Below are 19386 nucleotides of genomic sequence, written 5' to 3' on the forward strand. Positions count from 1 at the left end.
CTCAGTACCAACAAGTGTTCAATGCCACATGAAGAAAGCTGCTCAATCAAGCCTTGCTCAATGTCCTGACCTACAAAATCGTGAGATAATAAAATGACTATTGTGACAAGCCACTACATTTTGGGTAGTGTTACACAACTACATAACCATAGATAACCAGATTAACAGTCAAACCCAAATGTTCTCAGCTTCAAAACACAGGTCCCTACAAAGAAGAGTCAAAGCTTACACTGAACTTCAGAAACTCTTGTCTTCCTGTTATCAGTTAGACAAGTAAAACATGCAAGTTAGATGGGAAAGCCTGAAAGATTCCCAGTTCAAAGATATTTTCAAAACCACCTCAATCTCCCTACCATGCATCCTCTGTCACAAGGATACCTCGAGGCTTTTCCCTGAGCACTGTGGCACTGGTGTGTTATCTCAATCTCTTATGAGTCTCCATTGTTAGCAGAATAAATATTTTGTTTCATTAACTAGATACCACTCCTTGGTACAAACATTTCCCCCTGAGCAATACTCCTATTTGGCAAGACATAGCAAATGCTTGTGTTGCTTTAACATATTATCATGATCAAGCCCTTATTTTTTTTAGACTTCTTTTTGGGTTTGAGAAAGGGATTTTGTCTTGTACAACACATTTAAGAACAACAGTGGGGCGATCCAAGATGGCGGCCTAGAGGGAGACTGCACATCCAGTCGCTCCACAACCCAGGAGTTAAGAAGGGGAGGCACTGAGAGACTCGGACTGAAGTGGAGCCACGGGTGAGTCTGCCCACTGGGTAAAGCTCGGCCCGGGTGGCAGGCCCAGATAGAGGTGGCTTATCGGAGCCGGGCAGAGCAGTTAGAGTCATCCACAGGCAGTCCTGCGCACTCCGGCGGTGGGCCCCGCCCACACAGCCAGCTTCTCCAGGTTCTCCGAACGGAACTGGCCCGCTAGTGAGAGCCTGTCTGAACAGAGCAGGCTCCGAGTCCCGGAGCCGCTGCAGTGCAGTGTACTCCTGCAAAGAACCAGCGGAGAGCCTCGATCTGCAATCAGCCTCAGGGATAAGGGCAGGGCAGCCGGAGACCTCTTCAGGCGGCTCTGCCCACTCCGGCTGCGGGCTCTCTTCACGGGGCGATCCAAGATGGCGGCCTAGAGGGAGACTGCACCCCCGGTCGCTCCACAATCCAGGAGTTAAGAAGGGGAGGCACTGAGAGACTCGGACTGAAGTGGAGCCACGGGTGAGTCTGCCCACTGGGTAAAGCTCAGCCCGGGTGGCAGGCCCAGATAGAGGTGGCTTAGCAGAGCCGGGCATGGCAGCTTGAGTCTTCCCAAGGTAGTCTTCCACACTCCGGCAGTGGGCTCTTCCCACACGGCCAGCTGCACGGTGCAGGCCCACAGTGAGAGCATTTCCGCACAGAGCCAGTTCCAAAACATGGAACCAGTAGGGGGCTAGGGGCAGTATTCTTCGAATGAGCTGCTTTATCAGATTCCTCCAAGACATCAGGCTACTGAAGGCTGGGAGGTGATACACTGGAAATCTACTGGGACACTATAAGCCAATAGTGGAAAACTGCAATATCTCAGGGTCCCACTGACAACTGACCATTATGAGAAAACAAGGGAAGAAAATGTCCCAAACAAACCTAGATACTACATCAATAAAACCCAATGACAGCACAGCAGAAGAAATGTCAGAAAGGGAGTTCAGAATGTACGTAATTAAAACGATCAGGGAAGCTAATGAGGAGATGAAAGAGCAAATGCAGGCATTGAAGGAGGAGATGAAAGAGCAAATGCAGGCATTAAATGATCGCACCAATCAACAGTTAAAAGAGCAAATACGGGAAGCAAGAGATCATTTCAATAAAGAGTTAGAGATACTGAAAAAAAACCAAACTGAAATCCTTGAAATGAAGGAAACAATAAACCAAGTTAAAAACTCCATAGAAAGCATAACCAATAGGATAGAACACCTGGAAGACAGAACCTCAGAAATTGAAGACAAAATATTTAACCTTGAAAACAAAGTGGAACAAACAGAGAAGATGGTAAGAAATCATGAACAGAATCTCCAAGAACTATGGGATATCATGAAAAGGCCAAATTTGAGAATTATTGGGATTGAGGAAGGCTTAGAGAAACAAACCAAAGGAATGAACAATCTATTCAATGAAATAATAACAGAAAATTTCCCAAATCTGAAGAACGAAATGGAAAACCAAGTACAAGAGGCTTATAGAACTCCAAACATACAAAATTACAACAGACCCACACCAAGGCACATTATTATGAAAATACCTAACATACAAAATAAAGACAGAATTTTAAAGGCCGCGAGAGAAAAGAATCAAATTACATTCAGAGGGAAACCAATAAGAATATCAGCAGATTTTTCAATCCAGACCCTAAAAGCTAGAAGGGCCTGGAACAACATATACCAAGCCCTGAAAGAAAATGGATACCAACCAAGAATCTTATACCCAGCAAAACTTACCTTCAAATTTGACAATGAAATAAGATCCTTCCATGATAAACAAAAGCTAAAGGAATTTACAAAAAGAAAGCCAGCATTACAGAACATTCTCAGCAAAATATTCCATGAGGAAGAGATGAAAAACAACGATGCAAATCAGCAACAGGAGGCGCTAGCCTAAAGGAATAGCCAAATAAAGGAGAAACCAAATCATGTCAAAAACAAATATGAGTCAATTGACTGGGAATACAAATCATATCACAATAATAACCCTGAATGTTAATGGCCTGAATTCATCAATCAAAGACACAGACTGGCAGATTGGATTAAAAAGAAAAATCCAACAATATGCTGCCTGCAAGAGACTCATCTCATAGAAAGAGACACCCATAGACTAAAGGTGAAAGGATGGGGACAAACATACCATGCACACGGACACAGCAAAAAAGCTGGAGTATCCATCCTCATCTCAGATAATGTGGACTTCAAACCAAAACTAGTCAGAAGGGATAAAGAAGGACATTACATGCTGCTTAAGGGAAGCATAAATCAGCAAGACATAACAATCATAAATATCTATGCCCCGAACATTGGCTCATCCACGTACGTCAAACAAATCCTTCTCAATTCCAGAAATCAAATAGACCACAACACAATAATACTAGGCGATTTTAACACACCTCTCTCACCACTGGATAGATCGTCCAAACAAAAATTGAATAAAGAAACTATAGATCTCAACAACACAATCAGCAATTTAGACTTAACGGACATATATAGAATATACCATCCAACAAAGAATGAATACACTTTCTTCTCAGCAGCACATGGATCCTTCTCTAAAATAGACCATATTTTATGCCACAAAGCTACTGTTAGTAAATACAAGAAGATAGAGATACTACCTTGTACTCTATCAGATCATAATGGATTGAAATTAGAAATAAATGACAGAATAAAAAACAGAAACTTCTCCAATACCTGGAGACTAAATAATACACTATTATATGATGAATGGATAACAGAAGACATCAGGAGGGAAATAAAAAAATTCTTAGAAGTAAACGAGAACAAAGACACATCATATCAAAATCTCTGGGACACTATGAAAGCAGTACTTAGAGGAAGATTTATTTCATGGGGTGCATTCAAAAAAAGAAGTAGAAATCAACAAATAAACGAGTTAACACTACAGCTCAAAGCACTAGAAAAAGAAGAGCAGACCAATACCAAAAGTAGTAGAAGACAGGAAATAGTTAAAATCAGAGCCGAAATCAACGAAATCGAAACAAAAGAAACAATCGGAAAAATTAATAAAATAAATAGTTGGTTCTTTGAAAAAATAAATAAAATTGATAAACCCTTAGCCACACTAACAAAGAGAAAGAGGGAGAAAACTCAAATTACTAAAATTCGGAATGAACAAGGAAACATCACAACAGACACGAGTGAAATACAAAACATAATTAGAAGCTATTTCGAAAATCTATACTCCAACAAAACAGAAAACCTTGAAGACATCAACAAATTTCTAGAGACATATGAACTACCTAAATTGAACGAGGAGGACATACACAACTTAAATAAACCAATTTCAAGCAATGAAATAGAAGAGGTCATCAAAAGCCTACCAACAAAGAAAAGTCCAGGACCAGATGGGTTCTCAGCCGAGTTCTACAAAACCTTTAAAGAAGAGCTCATTCCAATACTCCTCAAACTATTCCATGAAATAGAAGAGGAGGGAACCCTCCCAAACTCGTTCTATGAAGCCAATATCACCCTGATACCTAAACCAGACAGAGACACATCAAGGAAAGAAAATTTCAGACCAATATCCTTAATGAACATCGATGCAAAAATTCTCAACAAAATTTTAGCAAATCGCATACAAATATATATTAAAAAGATAGTGCACCACGATCAAGTGGGTTTTATCCCAGGGATGCAAGGTTGGTTCAACATTCGGAAATCAATAAATGTCATTCACCATATCAACAGACTTAAAGTTAAGAATCACATGATTATTTCAATAGATGCAGAAAAAGCATTTGATAAAATACAGCATCCCTTCATGCTCAAAACACTAGAAAAAATTGGGGTAATGGGAACATTCCTAAACATTATAAAGGCCATCTACGCTAAGCCCATGGCTAATATCATTCTAAATGGTGAAAAACTGAAAGTGTTCCCCCTAAAAACTGGAACAAGGCAGGGATGCCCTCTTTCACCACTTCTATTCAACATCGTCCTTGAGACTCTAGCCAGAGCAATCAGACAAACCAAAGAAATTAAAGGGATACGAATAGGAAAAGAAGAACTCAAACTATCCCTGTTCGCTGATGACATGATTATATATTTAGAGGAACCTGGAAATTCCACCAGAAAACTTTTAGAACTCATAAGTGAATTCAGTAAAGTAGCAGGTTACAAGATCAATGCCCATAAATCCAATGCATTTTTATACATAAGTGATGAATCTTCAGAAAGAGAAATTAGGAAAACTACCCCATTCACAATAGCATCGAAAAAAATAAAATACTTGGGAATCAATCTCACAAAAGAGGTGAAAGACCTCTACAATGAGAACTACAGAACATTAAAGAAAGAAATTCAAGAAAACCTTAGAAGATGGAAAGATCTCCCATGTTCCTGGATAGGCAGAATTAATATCGTCAAAATGGCTATACTACCTAAAGTTCTATACAGATTCAATGCAATTCCAATTAAAATCCCAATGATGTACCTTACAGAAATGGAGCAAGCAATTATGAAATTCATCTGGAAGAATAAAAAACCCAGAATAGCTAAAGCAATCCTCAGTAGCAAGAGCGAAGCAGGGGGTATTGCAATACCAGATCTTCAACTCTACTACAAAGCAATAGTAACAAAAACGGCATGGTATTGGTACCAAAATAGACAGGTAGATCAATGGTACAGAATAGAGGACACGGACACAAACCCAAATAAATACAATTTTCTCATACTAGACAAAGGTTCCAACAATATGCAATGGAGAAAAGATAGCCTCTTCAACAAATGGTGCTGGGAAAACTGGAAAACTATATGCAATAGAATGAAACTAAACCCCTATCTCTCACCCTACACAAAACTCAACTCAAAATGGATCAAGGACCTCGGAATCAGACCAGAGACCCTGCATCTTATAGAAGAAAAAGTAGGTCCAAATCTTCAACTTGTTGGCTCAGGATCAGATTTCCTTAACAGGACTCCCATAGCACAAGAAATAAAAGCAAGAATAAACAACTGGGATAGATTCAAACTAAAAAGCTTTCTCTCAGCAAAGGAAACTATCAGAAATGTGAAGAGAGAGCCTACAGAGTGGGAGAATATCTTTGCCAACCATACCTCAGATAGAGCGCTAATTTCCAGAATCTATAAAGAACTCAAAAAACTCTACACGAAGAATACAAATAATCCAATCAACAAATGGGCTAAGGAAATGAACAGACACTTCACAGAAGAAGATGTACAAGTAATCACCAGATATATGAAAAAATGTTCAACATCCCTAGTAATAAGGGAAATGCAAATCAAAACTACCCTAAGATTTCATCTCACCCCAATTAGAATGGCGATTATCAAGAATACAAGCAACAATAGGTGTTGGCGAGGATGTGGTGAAAAAGGAACTACAGAGTGGGAGAATATCTTTGCCAACCATACCTCAGATAGAGCGCTAATTTCCAGAATCTATAAAGAACTCAAAAAACTCTACACGAAGAATACAAATAATCCAATCAACAAATGGGCTAAGGAAATGAACAGACACTTCACAGAAGAAGTTAGCGCTCTATCTGAGGTATGGTTGGCAAAGATATTCTCCCACTCATACATTGCTGGTGGGGTTGCAAATTAGTGCAACCACTCTGGAAAGCAGTGTGGAGATTCCTCAGAAAGCTTGGAATGGAAACACCATTTGACCCAGCTATCCCACTCCTTGGCCTATACCCAAAGGACTTAAAATCAGCATACTACAGAGATACAGCCACATCAATGTTCATTGCTGCTCAATTCACCATAGCCAGATTGTGGAACCAACCTAGATGCCCTTCAGTTGATGAATGGATAAAGAAACTGTGGCATATTTATACAATGGAATATTACTCCGCAATGAAGAATGATAAAATTATGGCATTTGTAGGCAAATGGTCGAAATTGGAGAATATCATGCTAAGTGAGATAAGCCAATCTCAAAAAACTTAAGGACGAATGATCTCGCTGATAAGCGGATGAGGACATATAATGGGGGGTGGGACGGGCTAGCATTAGGTTTTGGGTTAGGTTTAGAGTTAGGCTAAGGAGAGCAGTAAGAATGAAGGAAAGAAGGACTGTGTAGAGGGAAAAGAGGGGTGGGAGGGGTGGGAGGGGTGGGGGGGAGGGGAAAAATATAATAAACATCATTACCCTATGTAAACGTAAAAAAATAAATAAATAAAAAAAAAAAAAGAAAACAACATAAAAAAAAAAAAAAGAACAACAGTGGAATTACAAGAAAGTCAATAAATCCCAATATATATTCTTTCACCCAAAACAGAATAAATTCAGATAGAATCTCCCTTTTTCTGTCAAGACAATTCTACAATGACTGAGTCACATTCATTGTGCTTTTCCATAGCACAGTCACAGAGTGGTGTCAGGTTTAAAATACATGGCCACAAGACAAAGAAGAATTTTTACTTTCATGTCTCAAAAACATTTAGAGAAATCAAATAAATTAGTCCCTTTGTTCCTCCTTCCTTCCTGAATAACTGAAAATTTCTATTGAAAAGTCAGTAGGACCCCCCTTCCCCTTTCTCATCAGTTGTTACAGATAGACAGCAAGCTCAGGGCTGAGCATGGTATTTACATGGTGGGTTAGAAGTGAAGCTAAACAGGTATCTGAGCAAGGGTGGTAGCAAAGCAAGGCAGGAAGGGTTGAAGACTGGCTACATGCAGAGGAATTAACAATAAACAAATGTGTTAGCCTGGGTTCTCCAGAGGAACAGAACCAAATACACATATGTTTACACACACACACACACACACACACACACACACACCACCACCACCACATACACACCTCCAGTAGGATATATAAAGATAAGTATGCATGTATATAGACAGATTGCCAGACAGGTACAGACACAGGAGTGTATGCATGTATGTATATATGAATAAAGAGATTCATGACAAGAAACTGGCTTTTGCAGTTATGGAGGCTGAGAAATTCCCTGATATGCAATTGCCAAGTTGGAGGGCCAAGAGTGCAAGTTTCATTCGGAATGCAAAGGTCTGAGAATAAGGACAGGTGATGGTGTAAGTTTCAGTCCAAATCTGAAGACAGGAGAAGACCCACATCTCAAGTGAAAGACAGGCAGGCAGGCAGAGCTCTGCCTCACTCAGCCTTTTGTTCTACTCAGACCTTCAACAGCCTGGATGAGGCCCAGTCACACTGCTTTAGTCTACTGATTCAGGTGTGGATCCCATCCAAAAACACCCTCACAGACACACCCAGAATAATGTCTGATCAAGTATCTGGGCACCCTCTGACCCAGTCAACACATAAAATTAACCACCACAGCAAATCTACTGAGAATAAGAAAGTCAGGTGTCTTCTGGTAGAGAAAGGAGTTACAAATATAGTAAAGGAGAAAACTGGATAGAACCCTATGGAAACATGAGGAATCAGTTGTAAAAACACAATTTTATATGTTTATATAAATTCATAACTAAATAAATGTGTGTACACATTCCCAAACCCTCTAGGCTTGCCCACTGAGAAGGAATGGGAGCAATAACACCTCAAAAACAATGACTACACTCAATGCCCAGATCTTTGGCTTCTAAATACCATTCTTCACTCCTTGGAGACTAGATGGATTCCAAGTGCAGGACAGGAAAGGACAAGGCCTGAAAAAGCTTACTGCACAAGAAGGAAAGGAGTACTCAAATAATGATGCGGCCATTTCAAAAGAACACAGGCCCTAGCTTGAAGGGACTCCTACTGGCCAAATCTGAGACAATTTGGTCATAAAAATAAATGCTAGTATCAAATTATAGCCACTTGAGAGGAGTCTGGGAGTCCAGGTGAATATAAATACATATATTAATAGATACATCGAGAAAAAAGAAAGTACTTCCTGACAGTAAAATGCCAACTAATAAATGCAGAAGGTCAGAATTAGTAAAGTGCCATTGTATTTATCAATCAAAAATCATCAGTGAATGCTGAAATAAGTGGGTTAAAGTCAGAGGAGGAATGGGATTAATTCACAAGGTCACAACACATCTCCCCACAAAACATTTATTAATTGTACAGGATAAGAGAAACTGTACAGTAGAGACACCTGGCAGTTTCTACCTTAAACAAATTATCAAAGTTAATTTCACAAGTAATAAGATAAACTGACATCATGAACCACCTGAATGAATGCAAACAACAATACAACATCACTTCTAAATTTATGCTGCCAAAAATATATAACCAGAATTTAACAATGAAGAAGCACCAGACAAACTTGAATTGAGGGACATTGTACAAAATACCTGGCCTAGTCTCTTCAAAAATAGTAAACTAGTGAAAGTACTCAGAAACTTTCCTAGGAGGAAGGAGACTTAAAAAAACATTATGAGAAAATGTCATGAATAATCCTGCATTGGACTATTTTGATGTAAAGGATAATACTGAGACCACTGATAAGATCTGCATGGATTCTGTGGATTTGATGACTATATTCCACCCTCGCTGGGCCATGACACTTGCTTGTGGATAGTATGCACAGAAGCATTCAGGGTAGTGAGTCTCACATTTCTAACATACAAATGTTTCAGTGATGAAAAGAGAAAGATAAAGCTTATGAGATAAAATGTTAACTGCATCCACAGGTGAAGGGTACAGAGTTCTTTGAATTGTTCTTACAGCTCTTACATAAGATTGAAAGTATTTCAAGGTAAAAAGTTAAACAAAATCTCCCATCCTCTCTTATATAAAGCACCTCAGAAGTTCCATCCAATAGAACTCTCCTGGGCACCCTGCATCTTGTTCCTATGTCATCCCTTCTTCCCACTCTGATTCTCAGTTCTTCTGTCAAGTCTTCAGGTATTAGTGAGGGGAGAAATCTGTAGGGGAAAAGTAGGAAGAGGAGTTTGTGAAACCCCCACGTTGGTCATCTATAACATCAATCCTACAACATAATAAAGGATTCCACTGAAATTATGGTTTAATGATACATTATGTTTCCCCTTAAAATTTTTCCCCCAAAGTGACCCAACAAACATTTCACTAAAGTCATTTCAATACCTATAACTATTCTTACTCTTTTTTAAGGTTAAAAGAGTCATTCTTTAAATCTGAAGCAGTAGTGGAGCTAGGCTTGGCTGTTCTGTTAAGAGTCTGTTTTCCTTCTGAGCAATTCCCTGAGAAAAGCCTGTAAGTTAGGTTGTCTAGCAGGAGAGAGAAGAGACTCAGAGACAGCGAAGCTGGAGGAGATAACTGAGCACAGGATCCTTGAATACAGACAGTGTGCAAGCTGCTTTCTCAGTCTTTATTTCCACTGATGTATTTCAGACAGAGGTCATAGGCTGGGGTTGTGGCTCAGTGGTAGAGCACTTGCCTAGCACATGTGAGGCACTGGGTTTCATTCTCAGCACCTCTTAAAAAATAAATCAATAAAATAAAGGTATTGTGTCCATCTACAACTAAAAAAATTAAAAGAAAAAAGACAGAAGTCACAAACAGACACCTATGTTTTGTAGATAAGAGTCATGGGGGAAAGCAGGCAATGTCACCTTCTGCCTTCTCCAGCAGTCTGAAGCAGGTGGCAAAAATTAGCCAAGGTATCCCTACAATTGCCCTGTTGTGGGGAAACATGCTTTCCAGTTTACAAGCTCCCTCCATGCCCTGTGCTCTCCCACCCTGCTACTTCACTCACCTAAGGCACCTGCCTAGCCCACATAAGGCATGTGAGTTAGCAGTCACGGTAATGCTGACTGAAAAGCTAAAGGTAAATGACTTGAGTTTCCTGAAAGACTTTGAGATAATGGGTCATGGAGATTTCAGGTCATGGAGATTTCAGGTCATGGAAACTCCAGGCTGTTGAGAGTCCTGCCTGATACCAGGATGGACACCTATGAAACTCATAATTACATGCTAGTTTTATGTCAGGGTGCTAGAAGGAAAGAGTTCAAAAAACCTGGGATGATAGAAGAGATAACATCACCAGAGGAATCAGAATCAATAAGAAGGAGATGCTTTCAGGTCTAGGCAGAAAGATGGATGGGTGCTGGGCAGTTAGAAACACGCAGGAAAAGACCATGAGCAAATGACTCCCATGAGTACGTTCCCAACCTACTTTTCTTCCCACCTTCTCTACAGTAACATAATGACTACGCATGAGTATTTTGGTCAAAAGACACCTTCCTTAGGCATTTCATAATCTAAAACATTTCCCTACAAGAATAACAGAAAAGTAGGAAAGTATTTTCATAGGGTACATAAATCTACAAATGCCTTACTATTTTATTTTAAGAAAACAATACTACATTATTATCTATATTGTTTGGCAAAATGCTCTTTCCTAAATTAATAGCACAGTTTACCACTACAGTGGTTCAACTATTTTGATGTTTATACCATCTAACTTCTGCTTTGAGTTACTGATTTGGGGTGCACTTCTACCCTGGCCCTAATACACCACAACCAAAGAAATACTTGGAGACTATATTTCCCAAATAAAAAGGCTTTTAAAAAAATAATAGCACAGTAGTGGCTAAACTTTCCTGCACAAGTTCCAGCACACAGAGGTGTTTTTTTTTTTTTGTCAGCTAAAGTCCCATGAGGTGGCTACAGCATAAACACAGTTTACAATTCACTTAGTCCCCCCAAGTTTAAAATCATGTGATTTTTTTTTATATACGATTTCTTAATTTGGAGGGGGATTCCAAATTTAAAAGATAACATGAGGCTTTTAAAATATTTTTATGTTGTAATAGTTCCAAGTCACATAAGTCATAAAAATTATGTAAAATAATAAAATTCATAACATTAACCTTTTGGGCACATGCTAATACTATACACATATGAGCTTATTTAATTTGCACAGCAACCTTATGCATGAAAAAATAATAATAACAGTTAACACAGCATCTTTTCATAAGTGTGAAACTCATTTAATCCTCATATCAACTCCAGGAAGTAGGTATTATTTTCCTCATTTTAGAAAGGAAACAAGCCAGGCATGATGGCATGGACCTGCAGTCCCAGCTAATTGGGAGGCTGAGGCAGGAAGATCATTAGAGCCCAGGAGTTTGAGGCCAGCCTGCACACACAGTAAGACCTAATCAAAGGAAGGAAGAAAGGAAGGGAGGGAGATCATTGGAAGCCACGGGCTAAGTTACTTTGCCAAGAGCACAAGGATTAAAGCCTAGACTGCCTAGTTCTAGAACCTGAGTACTCAGCCTACACTGGGAAAGCTAGAGCAAGCATCTGAGGCTGGAAGGCTCACAAAGCCCTGGGCAGAGCACTCAAAATCTGTCAGAGCCAAAGTGCTCACTTGGGTTAACTCCAGATTATAAGGTTCCCTGAAGTGACCTAGGGTCAGAAACTTAAGTTGGTTCTACTTGGGAAGACACTGGTTGGTCACTGGACAAGATATCTAATCCTACTGACCCCAGGATACTTCAAAGGTCACTTCAATGGGGACCTAAACTGCTCTCCAGAACCAAGCAGCCGCCTCCTGACCTCAGCTGACAGGTCCCAGTTTGAAGGCTTATTCCATGTACCACAAAACATACCACACACACTCCTTCCAGTACTTGATGATCTGCCTCTACCCAAGAATGCTACAGCCTGCTTGAGGAACAGGCAGCTATGGAAAGACAAAGAAAAATTACAATCCACGTGAGGGGTCTCAGCCGCTTGCAATGAGAGAGATCAAGATGAACCAGAACAAACAGCACCTATGAAAAAGACAAAAGAAAATAAAGTGGAAAGGTAACAGGGACTGTCAAGGAGGTACAATCAGAACACACACATAAACGCCACATGGAGCCTTTCCAAAACTAAATAGCTTGATTTCTGAAATTAAAATTTCAATTGACAGTTTGGAGTTGTGGCTCAGTGGTAGAGCACTTGCCTAGCACATATGAGGAACTGGATTCAATTCTCAGCACCACATAAAAATAAACAAAATAAAGATATTTAAAATGTTTTCAACGACAAAATGAAAAAGGGCATAGTCACCACTAAGAACCCATTCAGTTGAGCATGGTGGCATACACCTGTAATCCCAGCAGCTCAAAAAGCTGAGACAGGAGGATGGAGAGTTCAAAGTCAGCCTCAGCAAAAGCAAGGTGCTAATAAGCAACTCGGTGAGATTCTGTCTTTAAACAAAATACAAAATAGGGCTGGGGATGTGGCTCAGTGGTCAAGTGCCCCTGAGTTCAATCCCTAGTACCTGGGGGGGAAAAAAAAAAAAGAACCCATTCAGCTCTGAGAGGTGGAACAGACGTCATAAGTGAAAATATCACATGCACAGGAAGATGTAATCAGAAGCCAGAACTCTCCGATAACAATATTTCCTAGAGGAGAAACAGGAACAAAAGAAGATATAACTAGAAGAGAGACAGAAGGGAGAAATTACAGAACAAAAGAAAACCTCCCTGAGCTGAAAGGAGTAATTTTAGTAATTTTAAATAGACTAACAGGGCCCCTGCAAACTCAGGCAACACTGATGAGGGAAAAAAAGACCCATGTCTTGGTTTGGTAAAAGATTTAAGTAAGAACCCAAATAATCTGCAGTCACACACCTTACTGTCTGTGTTAGCTATTCAACTGTCTACATTAACATGACTTTGTACCTTGAGAAAACTTACCCAGGAATAGGAAGTTACATTAACTCTGTTGTTTCAGAACATTTCAAAAAACTACTTTATCTAGAGAACTCAACTATTCCTTATTAAATATTCCCTACTCACCTCACAAGTCTTCAATTATTTAATCAAACACTCTGACTACTTCCATGTCCCTGCACTGAACAAGCTGCCTTATACCAAACTGTAAAAATCCTCATCTTCCTCTTCTTTGCCCTCCCTCCTCCAAAATGCTCACTGTAATCATCTTTTTACTGCTGTATGCAGTAAGCCTGACTTTGCTTTATCTATAGCAGTATTTTCAGGAAGTCAGCAGAGACTCTAAAGATTAAAAGGAAATCATATAATCAGTCAAACAAACTGAACAGAAGATTTATAGAGAAAAGAATCAGATTAGCATCAGATTTCTCAACTGCAACACTGGAAATGAACACACAATTAAACAATGACTACTGAAGGAAAATCCCCAGCCAAGATGTCACTCATTGGTCAGGACAAACAAAAGACTGTTTTTGAACATGCAAGAACTAAGAAGCTACTTAACCAAAGACCCTAATCTAAGGAAATCTCTGAGGATGTGCTCTAGATAGACAGAGATCTCCAGAGACACAAGAGAAAAAAGTGGAATTTAACTGAACGAAGCTGGTATGACTAGGAATTTATAATACATAATTTGACTATTTTTTTTTTACTGGGGATTAAACCTAAGGGAAATTTACCTCTACCTCTGAGCTCTATTCCCAACCTCTTATTTATTTATTTATTTGTTTGTTTGTTTATTTATTTATTTTTAGTTGACAATGGACCTTTATTTTATTTATTTATATGCAGTACTGGGCATTGAACCCAGTGCCTCACATGTGCTAGGCAAGCACTCTGCCACTGAGCCACAACCACAACCCATTTTTTTTTTTTTTTTTTTTTTTTTGAGACAGGGCCTCACCAAGTTACAGAGGCCAGCTTCAACTTGCAATCTTCCTGCCTCAGCCTCCTGAGCCACTGGAATTGCAGGTGTGTGCCACCACACCCAGTTTAACTTGTTACTTTTATGTCTGAAAATTTTAAACTTACTCATTAATCCTCAAATGGCCAAGCACCTGACAAAACTACTCAGTTCCTCACAATGTGTGGTTCAATGGTTAATAACTGGAAGAAAACACAAATGCACTGAGAACATTCATTAAAGTCTACACAATTAATTCTTTTAAAATGTGAATGACCAATTTCAAAAGCACAGGTTTTGAAAACTTTAAGATTTTCCTGTGATTCTTAAACTACCTCCAGTTTCTCGGTTGTAAGGGAATTTAACCAAGATACACGGTGAAATGCTGGCAAAAGGCATGGGCTTTGTTTCAAAGCTACCTGAACAATGTATGCATTATTAGTCCCAACCTCTGGGACCTGTATAGTCCAGTAGAGTAGCCACCAGCTTCATGTGGCTGCTGAACATTGAGATAGACTACAAATATAAGATTTGTTTTAAGACCATATGAAAAACAATAATTTTTGCAATGACGACATGTTTTGAAATCTTTTAGCTATGTTGGGTTAAACACAATGTTATTAAGATTAATTTCCTTTTTCAAACTTTCTAAATGTGGCTGGACATTTAAAAAGTGCTGTGGTTCATATTATATTTTTATTGGAGAGCATTATAGCAAAGCTTTTCTTGCTAAAGAAACACAACTACAGATAGCCAACTGCTGAGTTAGAAAGAGGATGCTGCTAGCCCTGATTACTACTAGTTCATTCATTACAAACCCTCCTTATTTAAGTCCTGGCTCTGCTATTAACCAGCTGGATGAACTGGAACTGCCACTGTGCTCTCCAGCCCTAAATCCTCATCTGTAATCTTGGAGAGGATCTAAGACTGTCATCACTTTAGACAATGCAGAGGCTGAGAGCATGCACTGCCTGCCTTCTGGTTCATTGCTCCTTCCGCTGCACAACTGCACCATTACCACCAGCCCGCTTCTGATTTTATCTATGTAGTGGCCCTATAATACATCTCTAATCCCAACGACTATCCTACAAATGAAATCCATGTCACTCTATACAGGAAAAAGATAGTGTGGATGAATGTGAGCAACCCATCCCATCGTGAGGAAAGCACCTTCAGCCCCCAACCCTCTAGCTGAAGGTTAACAAGGCCCTCCCGAGGGAGGTGGCCCAGGAGTTATCTGCCATATAAAAGGTGAGGCAGAAGAATACTGGGGCATCTTCACAGGTCTAGGCAAGGCTATGTGACTTCCGGCAAGTCTGCTGAATCACTTTGAAACTCAGAGTCCTTATTTGCAAAATGAATTAATAACACCTGCCCAACCCACATCACAGGCTGGCTTGGAAGATCAAATAAAACATACCTTAAAGCTCTCTTTAAAAGCACAAAGCACCACATAGATGGTTAAGGTCTCATCCTACCACAAATTGTTAAAGACACACAATCACAGCCTCTATTTGTACTAAATAGGCTCTGCAGAACTGAAAGGTGGCAATAAGAGTAAATTTTGATAATTTGTTAAATTATTTTTAAGGGAATAAAAGGGTTGATGTAGCATTCACATTTTTTAAAATTAAGAAAAAAAAACAGGAAGGTGCAGTATATTAATAGGTAAGCTTACATTTATTCCATATTTGTTAAGCAGCAGGCATTGCTCTAAATTCTGAACATTATTAGATCCAAGCAGGAAAATCACATTGCAAAGAGGAAACTGAGACACTGAGAGTAAATAACTCAGTGCCTTAACCATAGTAAGTAGAAGAGGCAAGATTTGAACTCAGGTCACGTGGTAATGGAACCCATGCTTACAACCATGCATTCCCACCTCTTTAATATAAACAAAAGAGGATCATACTTTTGGGTCTGTGTATCAATATATGTTAACATAAAAATATTTTGACGTATATTTAGAAGATGATAAATAGTAATGGACTTTGAAGACAGCAGTTAGCAGGAAGGGGTAAGAACACTTTTTTCTATACCCTTCTGTACTATTTTGCTTCTTGACTTTGTGCATCTTGTTTCAGTCAGAAGGCCATTTTCAGAACAGGGAGTCACCTTTTCAACATATTAAGGAACTACCTTTATATTCTTACAAATCCTTAAACCAGTATGGCAGAGAAGCCGTGGACTCTGTGTCAAGCAAACCCAAGTTCAGATTCTAGTTCTCACTACTTTATGCTCATGTGAACTTGGAAAAGTTTCTCTGTAACCACCTCCTTTACAGGCTTTTTGGGGAAGACACGCAAGATGAGAACGGAGCCTTGAATGGGTGCCTTGCCATTGTTCAAAAACATTACTCCCTCACTCCCAGCCTCCACACACATGCGTACCAAACTACTCAGATCACGCAGCCAGTGCAGATGTGTTGACCCTGCATTGCCAGACAAACAGCTCCAGAGGGGAGGTAAAACTCCACTTCTGTGTTCCGTGTTAATAACTGCAGCTCACAGTCCCAGGGATGCCCCAACACAGGAGATGGCAGAGTACACGGGGGTTTCAGAGGGCTGGTGTGCCCTGCTTCTCACTGGAACCCTGAATCACAGAAGTTCGAAGTGTCTCAGGTCAGAGAAGCTGAGGATACCAGACGAGGGCTACTAAGTAGGGACTTTTGGGTACTACTGTGTACCCCACGAAATGTCTGAGCAAAGTTCTTGGCCCCACCTTGGCACAGCACTAACAAGATGCTAGATCCTCACAAGATAGTTGTTATGGTTAGGAGGGAAGAGGGTGACCCCTAGCCCTGCAACCAACATGGAGGGCAGCAGCTCTGGAAGCTACCAACTCAACGGGGGACATGCCATCAGTGGCTCCTGTGGGGCGCGCATTTTTCAAACATATAAGAATCACCTGCACCATTTTCAAATCCTAATCTCTCACCTCCTACCCAGTACTGTCCAGGTGATTGCAAAGGGCAACCAGGGGTCAGAATCACAAAAACCATGTCTTATTAAAAAAAACAGGAATGCTACCAAACAGCTCCCCCTCAAACCAGATGAACCAGGAACAGAAAATGAAGGAGTACACAAGATCTTGTGGAAGGGAAAATCAAGACAAGGAGAGAAAAGGTTATTCTCACCCTCTGCTTCTACCTACAAGGAGGCAGTTCCAACATTACTGTGAAAGCCAACCTCTCAAGTGCCAATTCCAGAAACCTTAAGAAGGAAAGTATGAGGAGTCAGTCTTTGTTTTTTAGTTCTCTATTCCAAATTTTGTCTTGTCTTTCCCTTATTCTACTCTTTGTTCTTTTTTAATCATTCTTGCTGAAACACAGTAGTACTTCTTCCATGATTTGAACTAATCGTCTGGCATGGGGACCACCTGAAACCCTGATCCTCTTTTATCTTTGTCACTGCCTGTGTCATTGTTGGTGGTATTTCAGAGAGTGTAAAGGTCTGCCATGAAATAATTCCTTGTCAGTTTTTATTTTTAAAAGAATATAATAAAACTCTGGATGAAGACAGATGCATGGCACTGATGCTGAATGATGTCCCAGACCCTCTCCCAAGTACCTCTTCCACGTCTCCAACTAGACATAATTTCTCCACTCCTGATGTTTTATCCCTCTTCTTTTGTGTACTTTCTTTCCTAAGTCCTATATTTGAATGAAAGAAAGTTATATTTTATGTCCTCCTGATAGTTCTCAGGATAAAAGAATATACCAACAAAACAATCAAAATTAGCAAGTGAAATTATGCACAAATATGATGGAACTATTTTTTTTAATCTACCAATTTTGTTCCCAAAAAAGGACATTATATTTTTTGCAGAATTGCTTACATACTTGGTGGGTTTTTGTAAATGTTAAAAGGCTTTCTTTCTCTATTGTTTGAAAGCAACCAACCATCAATAGATCAGTGTCCCAGGTTTGAGGTAAGGTCCTTCAGAGACTCCAATCACACACAGCATGAGGTACAGGGAGATAGAATGGGTGTACATTAACTGAAGTGTAACTAATGATTTTTAAGATACTATAGAGTCCTCAATGCCTGTAATCACTAAATACTGAAATAATTAGTAGCCGTTCTGCTGACTAACAGCTCCCTAACTGCAAGACTTTTTTTTCTCCATCAGTTAAAATGGAGGCGCCCCCTTAGAGGGGATCCCAGTTTGGGAACAAGCTTCTAGCTGAGAAGCTGAACCCTGAGCAGCTTTCACTTCTCAGCAAGACTCCTAACTCCTTCTGCTTCCTCTGGGTCTTCCCCTCTAGGAAATATACTGGGCACAGGGGAGGGAAGAGATGTCAAGAAGGGGGGAAGGGAAGCAGTGGGAATGTGCATGTCAATGCGCACTGACCCTCCAGCCAATTAAGGAGACACACTGCTGGTCTCCACGGGAAGCTGCAGCCAGCTCACCACAGAAGGATAACGATTGTGACATCAAGCCCCAGGAGATGGGGTGTGGATGAATACTAAACAAACACACACCCTGACAGACAAAGCAGAGACCAGGGATGCTATGTCTGCAACTATGTCAGAAATGGATAGCTTGGCCATGGGGGCAGAATGTGTCTTTCCAAAATTGCCTGACTCTCTCTGGTCCTCTTTTATCCCCCCACATTCTCCTCCACTCATACAGGAGTCTCAATCCCCACCCCCTCTGCTATATACTGACAGCAGATCTGATACCACCTTTCCAAAGACACATGTCACTGCTCTCTTTTTACATAAATGCTTCTCTGGCAACCCAGCTGTCTGCCAGGCCTCTGATTAGCCAGGAGGGAAATCACATTGAATTATTCTATGCTCATACTGGATGTCATTGCCATCAGTTTCCCCTGTGAATGTACAGAAACCAGGAGCTCAGCACCCACTCCAGGGTTACCTCAAGGTCTACAATGCATCAGCAATTCTGAATTGAAGAAAATGAGAGGAGAGGTTGTGTGTCCACAGATACGGGCAAAGTCCAACACTCACCTTCTGCAGAGAAAACTTCAGGAAATGTTTCACCAAACACTGACCTAGACTGGGGTAAAATCTCACCCCAGTGAAATCCACGCATAACCACTCTATCAGAATAAGGACAAGGGGCTTTGCATTGATTGGGCACAAAGGAGCCTTG

The 19386-nt window shown here is 40.2% G+C and overlaps 1 protein-coding gene across 4 annotated transcripts in view; it reads right to left on the reverse strand.

The window, feature by feature from the left end:
* Positions 1-19386, reverse strand: part of Epb41l4a (erythrocyte membrane protein band 4.1 like 4A) — a 237217-nt gene that overhangs the window by 149402 nt on the left and 68429 nt on the right. Inside the window, exon 1 of one of the 4 annotated variants that reach the window (XM_047555671.1) lies at positions 9452-9510. The exons of the other annotated variants lie outside the window; for them this stretch is intronic. The gene's annotated coding sequence lies outside the window, so the exon portion shown is untranslated. Of the gene's footprint in view, positions 1-9451; positions 9511-19386 lie in introns of those variants that run through there. 4 annotated transcript variants of the gene reach the window in all.

This window comes from Sciurus carolinensis, chromosome 6 (genome assembly GCF_902686445.1).
Source record: "Sciurus carolinensis chromosome 6, mSciCar1.2, whole genome shotgun sequence".
NCBI lineage: Eukaryota > Metazoa > Chordata > Mammalia > Rodentia > Sciuridae > Sciurus > Sciurus carolinensis.